The following is a 19714-nucleotide window of genomic DNA, read 5'->3' as shown; positions in this document are numbered from 1 at the left end:
GATATAATCATATTATGCCACAGAAATTCTTCAAAGAACGTGGAAGTCATACTATCATATTTCATTCCAGCAACACTCTCCAATATCATTTCATTTCATCTGTCATTCATTAATCATTGCCATAGAGGAGTGCGACAGGCTTCGGCAGCCGGCAAGATTCCTAACCTAGCTGCTAGATGTGGGCTTCATTCATTCCATTCCTGACCCGGTCGAATGACTGGAAACAGGCTGTGGATTTTCATTTTCATTATTACTAACACCGAAGATAGTCCCTGGAGCTCATTTCTGTCGTAGCCTGAGTGAACATAAGAAAAATTTAGAAAGATAGACCTTGCGGATAGTTACTGACTCTATTTTAAATTTCCATACTGTCTCTCTGGGAATTGGACTCGTGGCCTAACGAGTGAAAAACACTCTTTTAGCGCCTCGACGGGGTAGCCCTCTCCACTGATTATATTATAATCAAATCCCTTTTCCCTTCTCTCTCTCTCAACTCAGTAATTGGATTGACTTCTACTATTCTCTCACTCATAAAGCATAGAATGGCTGTTCATTTTCACTGATTTCCATTAATCACCAGATCATTCTTTTATCCTTCCTCCATTGCTACTTTATTTACCTCTATTCTCATTTTTTAATCTATACACATAAAATCGTAACGACCATATGTCTATATATTGAATATCTTGGCCAAATTTCCCTACAATTATCAATTTCAGGTGTAATAATGACCATCTGCATATACTTTAGCTCTGATGTTCGTTTGTCTGTTTGTCTGAGTTCATTTAACTTGAAAACTACCGGATATATTTCTACCAAACTTAATATTTAGAATCCACCTGTCCTTGGGTAGGTTTTAGGGGCAACATTATTTCTGAATACATAAATTTACTGGTGGTTTATCCGAAACGGAAACTATGATTTTGCACTCCCGCAAAATATCCACATCCAAAATTAATGGAAATCTACCATCCTTAACGGTGTATGTTTCCTAACTCTCTGACTAAATTTACAACATATATAAAACTGCTTTTAACTTGAAAAATCTGAATATCTTCATTTAAAATGGAAATTATGAAAATTAACATTCATTAAATAAAATACACATTCGTCGGACCTTGTATTCACACTTACTTGTTACCTGCTTACTTACACATACGTTATTTGAAGGGCGCCAGTTACCACTCAGTGCAGCAATAATAGAATGAGAATCTTGACTATCTCTAGGGTGTGCGGTAATGAGCTTACTTTTGACAACATACCATGTAAGTTCTGGGAAAAGGAGATTGGCGTTCGGTTTCCCCATTAATTTTGAGGTTAAGATATTTTACTGTCATTGAAATAAAACTATGAATTCGTTTGATAGAACAAAATATATTCTTTAAGTAGTATATAAAAAATAGTGAGTCTTGTTGCTGTAGCACTTAGAGCAATTAAAGGCACAATTACCCCAAGTGACAGCACCAATGGTCTGACCATGCACCAAAGGCACGGTTCAGATACATGGAAACGTGCTAGACAAAGACAAATAAAAGGAAAGAAAAGGCACTTACCATGAGAAAAAAACAGAGCCCCCAAAGGAGCGGATAAAGTACCCCTGGTCATATCAAATTATCACTCCTTAAAGGAAAACACCAACACCTTGGGGAACAAAGATATTTAATCAGCAAAATTAAGAAATTAACCAAATAGAAACAAATATCCTCGCTGGAAAAATAAAATTAAAAATTAAAAATTTAAACTCAAACCAAAACCCTACGGTCGACCGTTAACAAAGAAACTTAGGACTTAGTAAGACTATGTATATTAATGAAACACCTCATCAACTCATAAGGTTTCTTACAGACCAAAAGGTTTCTTTGACCAGTACCAAAGTTTTTCAAACCACATTTCAACCATGAAAGACAACCTTGACAGAAACAGTTTTTTTTAATATTGATACTGAAAACCTTGTTTTGGATGTATCCAACCGAGCCCCTACAAGGATGGGTAGGTATTACGTACACTTTTCTCAAAATAAAATAATAATAATAATAAAAATAATAAGCTCCGCGACACCGGGGGGAAAAATCAGCAGAAGGAAAAATTAAAATCCCAAAGAAAAATAAAAGGGACCAAGGTAATCCACGCACAAGGCAGAATTCATCACGGGCACATCAAATACAAATCATCAATCCCATCACAACAACATCAACAACCTTAGCATTCCCATGGCAACGACCAACAATGGGTCAAGGAAGGAAGGGGCCAATCACAGGCCGCAAAACAACAATAGGCGAATACTTACAAAGGACAAAAGAAAACCGGACGCAGAAAATTACCCAAATACCAATAAAAGAAGAAAATAATTAATTTAATTTAAAAATTAAAATAAATCAGAGAAGCAAGAAAAGTAAAGGGAACCGAGACAGAATGTACACGTAACGCCCACATCCCTGGAGCGGCTCGCTTGTTAAATTATTCCAGTTAAATAATAGCCTTTTACCACAAAACGTTTAGGCCTAGAAAGCCATTAATAAACATCAAGTTTCCAGATTACGTTTTCGATGAATGCAAAACAAATTCGTTCACATAGCACGCAAGTCCCAAAGTTAGCAGACGTAATTACACATGCTATAAGATCCAAATAACCACCCAAAAATTTGAAATTCCACAAGGCAAGACTTAGTTTTTAGGTGACGCAAATTACTTCGTGTCGCACACACTTTCTTCACATAGGGAAAATTTTAGGTCTTTCACAATAAATCAGTAAAAGTTTAGTTGGAACAACACTTACTGTTTCATCCAGATGAAGTTGTGAGGTCGGCTTCGGTAGTATATTCTACTTACATATTTTGAAGAAATGCATAACATACAATTTCCAGGCGAGGAATTTTAAACCAAAACAACTTGCAGTTTTTCACCAGGGCAAAGCCCTACGTATGTAACCTTAACCAGGCTCGAACATTTTTGGAGAAATCATCTCGCTAAGGAGAGAGAAGCCACACACGTCCATCTCTTTCTTCTCACCCAACAGCAATGGCGTCTTCCCAAGATTCCACAGTGCACAGCCACAGCGATCACATGTACAAAGAGGGTAAGCGACCGAGTGGAAACGTACCTCGCGAGGTAGTACATACCTACGCCACAAGAGTGCAGGAGAATACAGTAAGGCACAGATAGGACGTGCATATAGTCAGCTGGGCAACGAATAACCTTTCCAGCGGCGAAGTTTCCAGTTATAAGTTTTGAAAAGAAGAAATAACGAAGCGGCGAACCACTTTTTAAGAACACAGTTTTTCTACAGCCATGTGGCTAGTTCAAAAATACTTACCGAGAGGGAAAAATTGTTACGCAGGTAACAGTTGTGATAAAACAGATGAGAATATGAAATTATGACATTACAACTGAAAGAAACTAGGCATGAATTTGAATTCTTCTTGACCGGACATTTAACAATTTATACGAAATATTTCCCTCACTGATTCACTTGACTGTACCTTCAACACTTTGAGTGTAATTACGACGTATTCCTTTGATCTGGTGTTTACTGTAGATGTGTCACGCCTAACTTGGTGATACATCGTTGTGACTGCTTCTTCTCCATATGATCTGACTTCTTTGTAAGTCAATATGCTATTACCTCATAGTAGGTGGTATCCCTCTCTGACTCCATGGTAAGCCCTTGCGTCCGTGTCTTCCACTAAGTGACGGACCAACTTTGGCCTCACTCTCTCAATGACCAATGATTAATGGCTCACTGAGTCTTCTCCATCTCTCGTTCACACTCGTTGACTGACCGACTGAGGCCTCTTCATCTAGTAGACTTCTTCACTTTACTGCTTCCGTTTAAATAATGACTGACGCTACAATATGCATCCCCCTTTTATAGACGTTGGTTGACACAGCTACGTAATCTCCAGAAATAACAATGACATACTCCCACAACGCCTCAAACTGTTGCATGTAATGGTGAAATCCCCTGGGGCGGCTGAGTCTCTGAGCGAATTTCTAAAGGCTCACGATGACGTAGCCATGACGTAGCAATGACTTGGTAGAATCGCCAGTAGTGCAAAATATAACGTCATATCCAACATCTGATACATCGAAACTCTCACTGTACAGGTATTTAATGTTAATCTACATATACGTATATATGCATACACTCAATTATAAATAATAATTATAACAAAATAATAGTAATCTCATAGATAAAATAATAATACGGACATAATAATAATAATAATAATAATAATAATAATAATAATAATAATATACATATTATCTTGTAACGGGATTTGAACCGTTACAACGGAAATCAATATCTAAAAATTGTTCCTCATATCCATCATTTCGATAGGAGGATTAATAAGGGAGATATCTTGAACGGTCGGTCTTGCAGGCTAAGTCCAGCGGACATAGCCCATAAGGTGTTGTACATGGAGCACATTCCTTATCTATCTATGTATATAAAATCGTAACGACCGTGTATCTGTACATTGACTATTTTGGCGATTTTTTTTCACAGCTATCCGTTCAAGGGGTAATAATGACAATTTTCATTTTTTTTCTTTAGTTTCCTGAAAGTCCTAAATTTTACCCCCTTCCCCCACAATCAAAATTGCGTCACAATCTGCCAGATAAGCTAGAAATTTGAAATTTGTTAAAATTATACGTTTTAGCGTGTAACCGACGGAAAATTTCCAAGATCTTTAAATTTTTTCTTTCTATTCCCGGAGAATATCGAAATGTGGAAGCATTGCAGACCTTCATTTCGAGGTATTTCGTGGCTAATCGGTAATTCCTATCACAAAACGGATGGCACAATCTCGGTTCAATCTGGAGTGATCTATAACTTTGGTCCTATGGCGTTTTGTCGTATCCCTATCCCTTATATGTTTGATTTGTCTCCATTTCTCAATTGTAAGTGAATTTTGCACTTTTCACACGCATAGTTCATACTTTGTATCACTTATAGGAAATATGTAATCATCAAATTATACACGATAATTAGCCCACACAATAGCCATATGTGAGTCAAATGCTATGTTTGTACCTGTCACATAATCATTAGACTGTGAGACAATCTTACCCAAATTTCACCCTATTCAAATTTTCTAAATCAATCTGACCCATGAATGGATGAGATACGAGAAAATATAATAGATCCAGCCATTTAGACCGCTAAATACGGCGTCTTATAGTAGAATCCGTTTGTCGATATGACTTACCGTTCAGCAGCAGTTAATCTGTAAATGAATGTCTGCAATAAGTTAAACATGAATATACGTTTGTATGCTGGTCTATATAATATTCAGTGGTGTCGAATTGTAGCGTTCAAGAAGGGTGTGTCTGCTATTGTAATAAGTACTCTCCACATCGACTTTGACTGGCAGGAGGAATGGAGTCCTTCTCCAACTCCTGTGTAAGTGGCATTAGTGAGGGGTGCCCACCATTGTAATGAATAATTCCCTTCTCGATTTCATTTGCAGAAGACAAAGGAGCATACAGTTTTGTTCAAAACTTTCCCAACCGATTGTGTTTGGCTGTAGGCAAGGGTGCCCGCCATTATGAACAAATGTATCCATCTAAAATGTGACTGGCATTAGGCATAGTGGCCTGCTATTTTAATGGAAACTCACCACCTCGGCGTGACTGGCAGTAACCAGGCTGGCATTACGAAAATTGGCCTGTCATTATAATGATAACAGCACAAATCAATTTTGATTGACAGTAGGGAACGTGCCTGCCATTATAGTGAAATTCCTTAACTGTAATCTGTCTGGAAGTAGGAGAGGGGGTCTGTAATTGTAACAAAAACTTCCCAAATCGATTGTGACCCCACATTAGGCGATGGGGCCTGCCATTATGATGTAATCTTCCCAACTCAATTGTGAATGGCAGTAGGCAAGTGAGCCTGCCGTTATCATCACAACTCCGCATTTACACTTTATACTGGAAACAACGTATGGGGACCTCTCCATGCTGTTTATCAGATAACGCAAAGAGACATGCAATTTAAAAAAGTCTTACTCACTGCATGTACAGTAATTTACTTTGATGTCCGTATACAATATAGAATACCGTAGTGAAGCAAGGGTACATTTCATAGTTTACAAATACGGTTGCTTAGACTCTAAATGATACAGGATTTTTTCATAATAATTTTAGTGGGAAGCAAGGTCATAATCCTTAGGTGTGGGGAAGATAAATGGACTGTAGACACAGGCAAAATAGAGAGTATTATATTTTACCAATATGAAACGAGATCGACTAGACAATTTAAGCAAACGTACAAAAGAAAAATCCATTTTCAATAAAGCGAAAATCTTTTCAAATATATGGAGCACAAAATTAAAAATAACCTCAATAATAGGATATAAATTAAGTAAACAGGGAGAACATAACTTCGAAAAGTATACAAGCAATTTTACGAAGAAATGAAGCTAATAGTTACAGGTAACCAAAAAACCTACTTGCAGACGGAAGATTTTAAATTAAACAGGGGCCAATTGCAAACCAACTTGAAATTTCCTAAAGTGGAGGGAGGATAGAACCTCTCCCCAATAACAAAACCTTCTGTGGTCGAAGTTTCCAATTACACACGGGATAGTTTCGTACCACTACTGCACAGCGCGATGATACCCGAGTTCCGTTAATGGGGAGGAAGGGGGGGGGTTTCGTGATAGTATGACTTCAACGTTATTTGAAGAATTTCTGTGATCACTGTCAAAAGCAGACCTTGACATGCCCTGATGAGCATCAATGAAAATTGGCGGAAAGCTAGGCTTTGTTTCTAATAATAAATAAGTGGTTTGAATACAGTTAGTTATAATATTTATTTATTTATTTATTTATTTATTTATTTATTTATTTATTTATTTATTTATTTATTTATTTATTTATTTATTTATTTATTTTAGTGCAAGCAGCCGCTAAAGCCTACGTTTATTAATTGATGGTGAATTCTTCTCTATACAACCCCCTGCTTCTCCATATGCTTGATTTCGTTAACAGTGTAGTTCCCTAATTTCAGAGAATACGCTGATTAAGAATTGCTTCCATATTACGACACTGGCTGATATTTCCTCAGTGCACCTCTGTGGTCAAGTCATCAGAATTATTGATTCGCACCTGGTTGGCCGCGATTCGATTTTCGGCTCTTTCAAAAAATTAAGTGTGGTTTGATAATTGCACTCAGGTTATAATAACACACTCCATAAGGAAGTGGTTTAATACCTCCTTTTCAGTAAAGCTAGAAGGGCTGATATTGTATTACTCATGAATATCTGTTTGAAACCCAATTTAAAACACAACACTACTCCTTTATTAACTCCACATCCAATTATATTACAAATACATACTCGCCGTCACGGACACCCACATCCACAGGGTTCATTAGATTTCACAACTTCTAAGTACATGGAGCCACTGATCACGATATCTCAAATTAAGTACTGCACGAAACAACAATAATAATGTTTTGGAACACACTATGCGCTTCCTGAAGGTTTCCCGAAACGTTCGATACAACCTGTAAACAGCAGACAGCATCTCGTGGATTTCCTGAGCACAATGCAATGTGCTTTTAATTTATAGATTACTGTCGTATCATGAGGTATTTTTCCTTGACTGTTGAAAAGAAAAGAACTTAGAGGGAAAAGTAAATCATTTTCTCGCATTATGGTTTTATTTCTAGAAGACATTTACTTTTATGTGGTATTCTAATGGTCCGACTTGGATGAAATTACTTTAATGGGTTTCTCTGCGCCTGAATTTAATAGAGCAGAGGCGACATTCAAGCTTTGGTATGAGCTTTATCGAACGAACCTATCACGAGGAATGCGCTTTAAATATCGTCATAACGGACAATGACTGGGGATATAAACATGCAGGGATGTCTAAGTATTTTTAAAATTATTTCAAATATGCAATTGAACACCCCGATATTTCATAAATGGACTCCCGTAAATAAATTCGTATTCCATTCCTCACATGGGGAGTATGATTGTGTTCGTGCTCCATGTGTGCTCACCCCATTGTCTACCTGCCAGTTAATAACTTGTGGCCGGGCGAGTTGGCCGTGCAGTTAGAGGCACGCGGCTGTGTCTTGCATCCGGGAGATAGTGGGTTCGAATCCCACTGTCGGCAGCCCTGAATATGTTTTTCGTGGTTTCCCATTTTCAAATCAGGAAAATGCTGGGACTGTATCTTAATTAAGGCCACGGCCGCTTCCTTCCAACTGCTAGGACTTTCCTCTCCCATAAGCCCTACCTGTGTCGGTGCGATGTAAAACCACTAGCAAAAAATCGAAGAACGACTTAATCGAAGAACGTCCCACCGGACGGAGTGGCTCAAACAGTAAAAGTGCTGGTCTTCTTATATCAAGTTAGTGTGTTCGATCCTGGCGCAGTCCCGGTGGTATTTGAAGACGTTCAAACACTCACACCTGGTGTCTCTAGATTTAAAAGGGGGAACGGTGATCCTGCAACTCGGCATCTCCAAAACCCGTAAAAGTGTAGTTAGTGGGACGTAAATCATTCTTCTTCTTCTTTCCTCAATTTTATTTATGCCCATTCAAAGCGTGTTTGAACATGTTCGTTGGCCTGATGGTTTTAACCTTCTTATCCTCCAAAAATCTCTTCATGAATGCACTGTGTTTCATCTTGCATTCTGTGGACCACTTCCAACCAGCTTTCTTTTTTGTTTCTCCACGAATTTGTGCTTGGCTATTATTGTACTAAAGGCTCAGACATCTCTTGCGTACGGCATCAGTGAACCTGTCAGTTAATGTGTAGAGGTCCGCTGTTCTTTTAATCCACATTCGATTTTTTCTCGTGGGACCATAAATTTTACGGAGATTTTTCCTTTCTTGCTTTTCAATTTCTATAATTTTAGAAGTGAGCTCCAAGGGATATGGTTTCTGAGGCGTACAAAGCTTCCGCTAAAACAACTGCCTTGTAATTTTGTATTACGCGATATGACTCTCTTGTTGTAGTAATTCCACGTTAGTCTGTACGCCTTATGGATTTTTGTGGCTTTATCTACATTGTCCCTACTGTCTAGTCGCGATAGTAGTTTGATTTCTCCAATGTATTTGAAGGAGGAAACCTGTGAAATTGTGCCGTTTTCCATCTCTACAGAGTTGTTTTGCTATGTTGATGTAGATTTTCCATGAACTGGGTTTTTTCGTAAGATATCTGGAGGCCTGCCTTTGATGCTATATTGTATAATCTCTGTACGGCGTATCTGGTTTCATGTCTGGGCTTAGTAATGATTGCTAGGTCATCAGCAAAGTCTAAACATTTCGCCTTGACTTCGCTTCCCAAGTTTCCGATGCTCACAACTTTGACGTCCCTTTTCCATTCTCTAATAATTTCGTCTAGAACTAAGTTAAACAGAATCGGGGAGATGCAGTAACATTGACGAACGCCCGTAAATATTTTAATAAGCTCGGGAATTTCCCCAAGGAATTTCACTCTAGAAGTCATATTCGCGAGAGTTTGCCGGCGTAGTTCTCTGCTCTTCCTGTCCAACCTGAGTTCTTTTAGAGTGTCAAAAACGGGCTGTCTGTATACAGAATCATACGCCTTCTTATATTCCACAAATGTGACGATCGTGCTAGTAACTCGGCGGATCCTTAATATCGTCTTCAAATTCCATATTTGTTTAGCACGTGATCGACCATTCCTGAAACCCTCTTGGTACTCGTCGAATGTCTTCGAAGGAAAGGTCCTAGGGAAGAGGTCGAGAGGAAGACCACGTCTCTAATACCTAAGGAACATAAGCACTCAGCTGGGTTTTGCTTCCTATGTCACGATGAAAAGGACTGCTGAAGACCGTGGGTTGCGGCTGCAGAGACAAGGCTTAGCCTTGGATGTATGGATTTATTTATTTATTTATTTATTTATTTATTTATTTATTTATTTATTTATTTATTTATTTATTTATTTATTTATTTATTTATTTATTTATTTATTTATTTATTTATTTATTTATTTACACTAAACAATGTGTAATTAAATTTCACGTCAATACAATTTCTTTCTTTCCTTTTCAACCTTTCTACACAAAAGGACTTAGTCCCATTATCTGGCCATCTCGGCGCTTCGCTTTAAACCTCATTATTTCCCTGGATACTTTTCGCATCAAGTGAACACATCGGCTTGCATCTAGCCTAATTTATACAATTGGCGCGGAATAAACATCGCGCATATCATTGTCACTGGCACTATGTTTAAGCAGTGAAGCATCCTGCTTCACAGAACATTTGCCATGCACTCATCCCCACAAAGGCACTTAGTTGCAGAACGACCGGGCGAGTTGGCCGTGCGCGTAGAGGCGCGCTGCTGTGAGCTTGCATCCGGGAGATAGTAGGTTCGAATCCCACTATCGACAGCCCTGTAGATGGTTTTCCGTGGTTTCCCATTTTCACACCAGGCAAATGCTGGGGCTGTACCTTAATTAAGGCCACGGCCGCTTCCTTCCAACTCCTAGGCCTTTCCTATCCCATCGTCGCCATAAAACCTATCTGTGTCGGTGCGACGTAAAGCCCCTAGCAAAAAAAAAAAAAATAGTTGCAGAACGTTACACTTAGCTCGCTTAGAAAGTTAGTGTGCCTCTACATACACTCGTTGGTGATAATGATACGCACTAAGTGAGCTTTACAAAGGGAATACTGTGACCAGCTCGCTGAATTGTTTACCATAACACTCTTGTTGGTTTGTGGACAATCCATGAATGTGTCTAATTAAACACTAGTACCATGGTTCGTGGGTTTGATCCCGGCGCAGTAGTAGTCGCTGTATTCACGTCCTAGTTCGTAAGTAATGGGCAACAGCTGAGTGGCCTAGTAAATAGCCCTGAGATTCGGGATACCAGTTGCTATACAACATGAGCGGGCATCTCGGACATCTTGTGCTCAGGCGACTAGGACTACGCATGAACTGGTGGCCTCTAACCCCATATAGGAGACATTATCACTGGCACTATGTGTAAGCAGTGAAGCATCCTGCTTCACAGAATTCATTCAGCTCAGAATTTTTTTAACCTTTAATTACTCGCGCGGGGTCTTTGAGGCCCCATTCCCTTTTTAAATTGTTATATTTTCCCGAAGTGACTACGTGTGACCTTGACACATGCAATAGCTTCATGTAGTGGGAAGGGGAGCTCAGTTCAGTAGATGGCTCATTGTTGCCAAGTAAGTTACTCAGTGGAGAGCACTGCCCAGGCCTGGAAGACCCCACGTGAGTAATTATGTATGAAAATAAAATAAGGTAACTCTTTTCATATTCTTGCATATATTGCTTATAACTAATTGTTTATTTAGTTCTGATGATGTGAACGTGTCATACACATATTTTGGCCGGCATCTGAACCTTTTGTGATGTCTGGGAATTGTTTACATACAAAGGTAAGCCTATAACCTATAAGGCGCTTCTACTTTGACATGAGATACAGTGCAGCAAATAGAGCGATTTTATCTCATATTTCCGGGTTACTTCTATTTGTATTTCGCTTTCAGATGAATATGGCTGGAAGGCACAGTCGTCAAGTACAGGATACTGAACAGTGGCTTTTAGAAGAAGAAGAAGAAGAAGAAGAAGAAGAAGAAGAAGAAGAAGATGATGATGATGATGATGAAGATGATGATGATGATGTTGACGACGATGATGATGATGTCCCAGTTGCTTCTGATTCTGATCCAGACTGTGAAATATTCAGCAATCATAAAGCGGTAATACTGATCTCCAGCATGCATCATGATAGCTGTTGAAGAGGCTGAGAAGAAGAAATCGGAAATAGTTCTGTTTTATAACAGCACAAAAGGTGGTGTAGACACAAATAACAAGTTATGCCAAACTTACAACGTAGCACGACGAACCAACAGATGGACACTCGTCTTCTATCATGTCTTCAATGTGGTTGGTATCAGCGCTTTCGTTGTATGGAAATTCAATTCCAGCCATGAGAAAAACATGCCAAGGAGAGTAATTTTGAAAGAGCTGGCGAAAGAACTCGTGAAACCATGGTTGTTGGCGCGTGCTGCTATACCTAGCCAGCCTAGAAATCTCAAGAAAAGACTACGTACAGATAATGGTGACAGGGAAGATATAGAGGAGCCAGACAATTCAAGAAAGAGATGCGTGATTTGCCCTAGGTCAAAGCACAGGAAAATAAAAACCAGATGTGAAAAATGCAAGGGAACATGTCTGTGGAGAGCACATGAAGAAAATATGTGAGAATTGTGTGTAATGTGAAAAGAAAGAACACTGTCATGAACTTAATGATACTTAATGTGTATTGATTTCTTGTAAACATACTTTTTAATGTGGTGCAGTGTTTGCAGTAAAAAGGTGCAATTGTATTGTAATTAGGTATTTTTTCAATGCATACTGTCCTGGAGGCCTTAAAGACCCCACGCGGGTAATAAAGGGGGAAAACTGAGCGCGGGTATCTAAAGGTTAAGGAAGCCTTGGACCTATGGGTTAAAGGAAACCCACTTTCATTTCCCAGCCGAGGGGTTCGTTGGAAACAACTTGGCGAACGAAATGGAATTCGATCGGGTGCTATTGATATTAATGGAGCCTACGGAACAAAGAGGAACTGGCTGAGTCAGCGAAGATGATGCTTTTGCATGTGTTAGAAGTTAATGATATTCGGGTAAGGGAGATAACGAGAAAGATATATGAGATTATAAAGTGTTCTTATTAGGTGTTAAAAACGGAAGGGCAGAATGTGGGGTAGGACTGTCCTTCAGGAATAATAAAGCACGCAGCATAGTTTCTGTAGGGCTCGTAAATGGACGAATGATGTGGGTAGATTTAGCAGTTGGAGGAATTAGATTGAGAGTTGTCTGAACCTATTTTCCAAGTCAGGGTACAGATGAGGTCGTAGGGGACAAGTATTATGAAGCACTGAGTGGCATTTTTCCAAGAAATGTCAACTCTCTTTGTGCAAGGGAACAGGAACGATTGCAAGAAATGTCGAGGTGTTTTATTAATCACTGTACCAAGCAAGGTACTCGTGTTTTAAAATATTGCCATTGGAAAGGAAACCTTTACGTTAACTTCGCGAACAACCGAGCTCATGGGGAGAAGGACAATGATGTTAGTGGCATTTTAATCAGGGTCAACAGCAAGGATAGAATAGTGATATTGGGTGAATTCAATGCAAGAGTTGGAAATAGGAAAGATATTAGAATGTGATCGGTAAATATGGAGATGGTATGGAAACTAATGGGAACGGGACTTGCTGGACTTGTGTTGTAGTATGGGATTAGCAGTTACGAATACGTTATTCAACCATAAGGCTATTCACTACTACACATGCGAGGATAGGAGCACCGGATCTATAATGACTATATTATAACCAACTTTCAGTTCAGGGAATCTGTTAGCAATGTGCCGATTTTCCTGAGATTCTTCAATGATACAGACTACTATCTGATCTGTACTGAACTAAGTGAACTTATTTTCTCTAGACCCAGGATAGAGAAAGTGAAAACTATCTGCAGACGAATGAGGGTAGAAAATCTCCAGGATGAACGGTAGAAATGGATATGATTAGTGAAATTTTCCAAACAATAGACAGTAAGCAAATTCAAGGTGCATAAAGAGAATGGGTGGCATACAAGAATGCAGTAGTATAAACTGTAAGGGAATGCAAACGAACAACTGTGTGTAAAGATGGGTGAAAAGCCAACATCTAGGTCGAATGAAGAAGTTCATTAGGACAGCTTGTAAAAGTAAAAAGAAGGCGTATCAAAAATAGCTCCATACGGCTAATGCTGACAGGGAATTGTATGTAGATGAAAACAACAGAGAGAAACAGATCAGTTGTTGAATTCAGGATGAAGTCATGGGAAGATTCCAGTAATAATGTGGAAAGGCCTGGTCAAGCGGCAGGGAAACATACATGGACAGTAAGAAAGAATCTTAGAAAGGAAAAGAAAATTGAAAAGAATAGTGCTTTGGGTAAATCACGTGAACTCGTAGTAGATCCAAGGGAATCGCTGGACAGGTGAAAAGAAAATTTTAAAGGTATTGCCATTGAAAAGGAAATCTTCATGTTAACTTCGTGAACAACCGAGATCATGGGGAGGAGGACAATGATGTTAGTGAAATCACACTTGAAGAAGTGGAAGGGATGTTAAATAAACTCCTTTTTCAAAAAACAGCAGAAGTACATTAAATTGGAACTGAAATATAAAATATAGAGAGAAAGCAGGTATGAAGTGGCTTCACAGAGTAATATTAGAATGGAATGTTAGTAAGGTACCTTCTAATTGGACGAAAGCGGTAATTTCAACTCTCTTTGTGAAGAGAACAGGAACGATTGCAACAACTGACGAGGTATTTTATTAATCACTCTACCCAGCAAGGTATTCATTGGCATTTTTGTAAGAGAGGGTGCGATCAAATGGTTGAGTGTAAGATGGATGAAAACCAGTGTGGTTTTAGACCCCAGAGGGGCTGTGAGGATCAGATTTTCAGTATGCGGCAGGTAATCGAGAAATGCTACGAGGGGAATGGACATTAACGTTTATGTCTCGTAGATCTAGAGAATGCGTATAATAGAGTAGGTCTACCAAAGGAAGAGATTATGGGATGCATTATTAAAAGCAATAAAAACCCATTTATGGGCTGCAGTAAGAACTGATGGTAGAATGAGATCGTCGTTCACGGTTCTTACAGGGTTTAGACAAGGCAGTAATATTTCACCTTTGTTCCTCATAGTAAACATGGATCATCTACTGAAGGGTATAAAGTGGCTGGGAGGGGTACAGTTAGGTGAAAATGTAGTAAGCATTTTGGCCTATGCTGACGACTTGATCTTAATGGTAGACTATGGAACTTGAAAGTAAGTGCAGTGCATATGATATAAAAAATTAGCATTTCCGAGACTAGCAGTAGGGAAGAAAACTGAATGCCAGGTCGGAATACAAAACTGGAGCAGGTAGATCATTTCAAGTATTTACGATGTGTAGTAAGTAGGATGTAATGAAGGTATAGCAAAGCTAATACAATGCGATGAATAGTCTTCTGTAAGAAAGAAATCAGCCTCCGGACGAAGCTATCGTTACATAGGTTTGTTTTCAGGCCAGCTTTAATGTACGGGAGTGAAGGCTGGGTGGGCTCAGGATATATTATTCATAATTTATAAGTAACATACATGAAAGTGGCGAGAATTGTAGCTGGTACAAACAGGAGAGAACCATAGCAGGAGGGTACTCGGAATGAAGGGAAAAGAGGCTAAGATAAAAAATTAACTTGATGGATGAAGCGTTACGCATAAAGCGGCTTCAGTGTGGGATCATGTGCGACGAATACAGGAGCATAGTTTACCTAGGAGAATAATTTCTTTTTTTTTTTTTTTTTGCTAGGGGCTTTACGTCGCACCGACACAGATAGGTTTTATGGCGACGATGGAATAGGCAAGGCCTAGGAGTTGGAAGGAAGCGGCCGTGGCCTTAACTAAGGTACAGCCCCAGCATTTGCCTGGTGTGAAAATGGGAAACCACGGAAAACCATCTTCAGGGCTGGCGATAGTGGGATTCGAACCTACTATCTCCCGGATGCAAGCTCACAGCCGCGCGCCTCTACGCGCACGGCCAACTCGCCCGGTAGGAGAATAATGGACTCGGTCATGGAAGGTAAAAGAAGTAGAGGGAAACCAAGGATACGATGGTTAGACTCATTTCTTATGATTTAAAGATAAGAGCTATGGAACTAAACGAAGCCACGGAGTTAGTTATAAAATAATAGAGGCGTTTAGTAAATTTGAAGGAGGCTTGCCAACTGAAAGCTGAAAAGCGTAACAGTCTATAATGATGTATGTATGTATGTATGTATGTATGTATGTATGTATGTATGTATGTATGTATGTATGTCCGGTGAGATAGATTGTTTGTGAAGCACCGATACTAGAGCGCCTTATCGCGTTCCTCTGTCGGTCTGTAATAATATATGAAACTTAATTGTAAGAATTATGAAAAAGAATTAATTTCTGTTGAGTGGGGATTAATTTTGTGTAGTAGATTAAAAGTTAGTGTTCTGTGTGTGTGAGTGTGGCGAGGGTTCACGAGCTCTAGGTTGGTTGACACAGTGATTATCTGTGTGTTGGTATTGTGGTAGTCTTGGGTGGTCACCCATCCAGGTACTGACCACGCCCAATGTTGCTTTTGGGGTTGCAACGAGACTAATATCGTTCATGTTGCGGAGTGACTGTCACTTTAGTAGACTGATGCGTTTACTTTAGTGCGAGTGTGCGGATGTTAATTTAGAACGAAAGCAGCATCGTTAATGGGCAGCATTTAGTATTGAGTATTGTGCACCCGCCTCGTCCTCGAGAACCAGTGCTTCAACTTTTTGGCGTTTAAGTGTTACTTAGAAGGCCGTGTAGTGAATTAAGGAAGTGAGATCTTCTTGGTTTGATCTTGGATTTCTTGGCGGGTATAATTTGGGGGGAGGGTGTTACTGATTAGGTTTTTCAGGGTCTCGACTACTCGATCCACCGAGGAGGCCATGGATAGGATTGAATTTTGTTTTGGAGGAGGCTTAGGATGAGTAGAATGAGATTATTGTTAGGCGTATTTTTGAAGGGGTTGGGTTTGTTGAGGAGAGGTGGGGAACCACACATTGTAGTTCGGGATGAACCGGTAGAGGCAAAATCAAACAATGAGTGCAGTAGTGATTGCTGATTCTTTAACAAATAATTATTACGAGTTATATGCCACTTTTCGTCAAGAGATAACAAATTATAAGTGATGAGATTTTACTGGTATTTATATTTCTTTATCATGCGCAATTCTTTTACGATACGAAAGAGAGATGAATGGCTGAACATTGGCTTCCCGCAGTGCCGTCTCTTGTAGTTTGCATGAAGGTCAAGGACACTTGCGGTTCGTGAACCAGTGAATGCCAATACATATACTGCAACAATGCAAATCGCCTGCCTTAAGAGGAATTTGAATGCCCAAGACTCTCTAATGCCAAATTATATCCCTGTAAGAATATTTAGTATCTGTACTAAAATTATGTGTTCCTAAAAACATGTTTTACGATTTTCTTTCATATGCAGCGGTTTCTTAGAAGAACGTATGAATAGGTCTAATTCTGGTAGTAAGAAAGAGTTTGCTACCATTCTGGCTCAGTAGCTTAGTTTAATAGCCTTATAGCCCCAATGAAAATTGAAACACTATCACCGAGCTAGATAGCTGCAGTCGCTTAAGTGCGGCCAGTATCCAGTATTCGGGAGATAGTAGATTCGAACCCCCCATGTCGGCAGCCCTGAAAATGGTTTTCCATGGTTTCCCATTTTCACACCAGGCAAATGCTGGGGCTGTACCTTAATTAAGGTCACGGCCCCTTCCTTCCCACTCCTAGCCCTTCCCTGTCCCACCGTTGCCACAAGACCTATCTGTGCCGGTGCGACGTAAAGCAAAAAAAAAAAAAAAAAAATCTGCTGAGCATTTTCGAGGTGCAATAACATAATAGATTGAAATGTCAGATGCTATCCATGCTCAAAATAACTCATCATGAATATTCACCACATTCAAATACTTAGTTATAAACAAAACGCCGCACTCTAGGTATAAATAATCGTTACAACTAGAGAGTGGATTTTAGGCAAAAGCCTATATTTTTCCTTAACATATACATGTGTCACCTTTTAATTTACATGTTTCATGAACGTTTTAGGACTATATAAAGCAGTTTTATAATGCCTAAAATGCCTATTTTGACGTTAGCTCCTTTTCTTCATTCTAAGTCCGTTTCTAGTGCCAATTTTCAAGTTTGACTAGTTTTTCTTTTGTTAGATTTGAATATCCGTTTCAATTTTGATATTTTACACTATTCATAATAATGGCCGGGTTGAGTGGCTCAGACGTTTGAGGCGCTGGTCTTCTGACCCCAGTTTGGCAATTTCGATCCTGATTCAGTCCGGTGGTATTTGAAGGTGGTCAAATGCGTCAGCCTCGTGTTGGTAGATATACTGGTACTTAATTGATTTCAAACAGTTGACCTTGACCCTCTTTGAATTGATTATAGTTAATAGTTTTTTTATATGAAATCTATTATGGTTCATTCTACAGATGTGACCATAGAATTTCAAGCGTATCCTACATACGGCATCAGTAAACTTATCTGTTGCTGTATACAGGTCTGTAGTTTTCTTTTAATCCATATGCCATTTACATGAGTGGGACCATGTTTGTTCCTAATAAATTTTCGTTCTTGCTTTCCAATTTCATCAATTTTAGAGTGGTCTGCTAGAGATGTAGTCTTTGACTATATTATTATTATTATTATTATTATTATTATTATTATTATTGTTATTATTATACATTTAAATCACAATAACGCATCGAAGATTTTCGGTGATGGAAATATGGGAAGGGCTAGGACTGGGACGGAAGTGGTAGTAGTTTTAATTAACGTGTAGTCCCAGCATTTGACTGGTGTGAAAATGGGAGAGGACGGAACACTATCTTCAGTGTACCGACGGTGGAATTCGAACCCACCATCTCCTAAATGCAAGATCACAGCTACGCGACTGTTATATATATATATATTTTTTTTTTTTTTTTTTTGCTAGTTGCTTTACGTCGCACCGACACAGATAGGTCTTATGGCGACGATGGGACAGGGAAGGGCTAGGAGTGGGAAGAAAGCGGCCGTGGCCTTAATTAAGGTACAGCCCCAGCATTTGCCTGGTGTGAAAATGGGAAACCACGGAAAACCATTTTCAGGGCTGCCGAAAGTGGGGTTCGAACCTACTATCTCCCGAATACTGGATACTGACCGCACTTAAGCGATTGCAGCTATCGAGTTCGGTGCTACGCGACTGTAAGATCCACTCGCTCGGTTTTCGCATTATTAATTCGATTCGTGCGTTGATCTAAGTCCTGTAACACGAGGTAAGGGAATCTGATTATATTACATGCTGCAAGACAGGGCAAAACGATAGTATGTGATACATTGCATCATCAGAGATAACTAGTAGATGATTTGTTCTTAACCGAGATTCTCGTGACAAACTGGGGAAGTCCCTGATCTCACATGATGTATTGTACCGGAAGAGATAACCACGCTGTGATATATTTTTGCTCACTGTCCTCCCCTGGTATAATACCACTGATTAACTTTCCGGGAAGTTCAGGGCGAGATCAAACTTCGTAAACAGTTAACATATTCATTTATAAACATGCTCCGCCTTAAAATATGCCAGCGTACTTTTCTTCAAAATATTCAAATAATGAAATGTAATATATGACTGGTAGGTAACATAAAATCAAGCCTTCAAACCAACTGCCAAATGTTAAGTTTACGTAAAAGTCAAGGTATAATTTTGGTGATACTACTACTAATAAGTTACAAGATTGTGAGCAACTGCAAAAGGACCTGGATAATGTTGTGAGATGGCAATGGTATGATGATAAACGGGGTGAAAAGTCAGGTTGTGAGTTTCACTAGTGGGAACAGTCCTCTCAGTTTTAATTACTGCGTTGATGAGGTGAACCTTGCGGGGTTCACTGTGGGTCGTGACGAACTCGCACCCCGACATCGGCATGTATAAGTTGGTACCACGACTCATTTTCCCAAGGCTCTTTCTCTATGTTTTGAGAGATCAGTGGCAGTGTTCCTATGCAAACGTTATTCTTTGTGCCTTTGACACGCGGTAAGCAGTGGTACCCGAGTGGCTCGGTGGTTTCTGTACCACGTTGCGAGGA

Source organism: Anabrus simplex, chromosome 6 (genome assembly GCF_040414725.1).
Source record: "Anabrus simplex isolate iqAnaSimp1 chromosome 6, ASM4041472v1, whole genome shotgun sequence".
NCBI lineage: Eukaryota > Metazoa > Arthropoda > Insecta > Orthoptera > Tettigoniidae > Anabrus > Anabrus simplex.
This window is presented reverse-complemented; position numbering follows the sequence as displayed.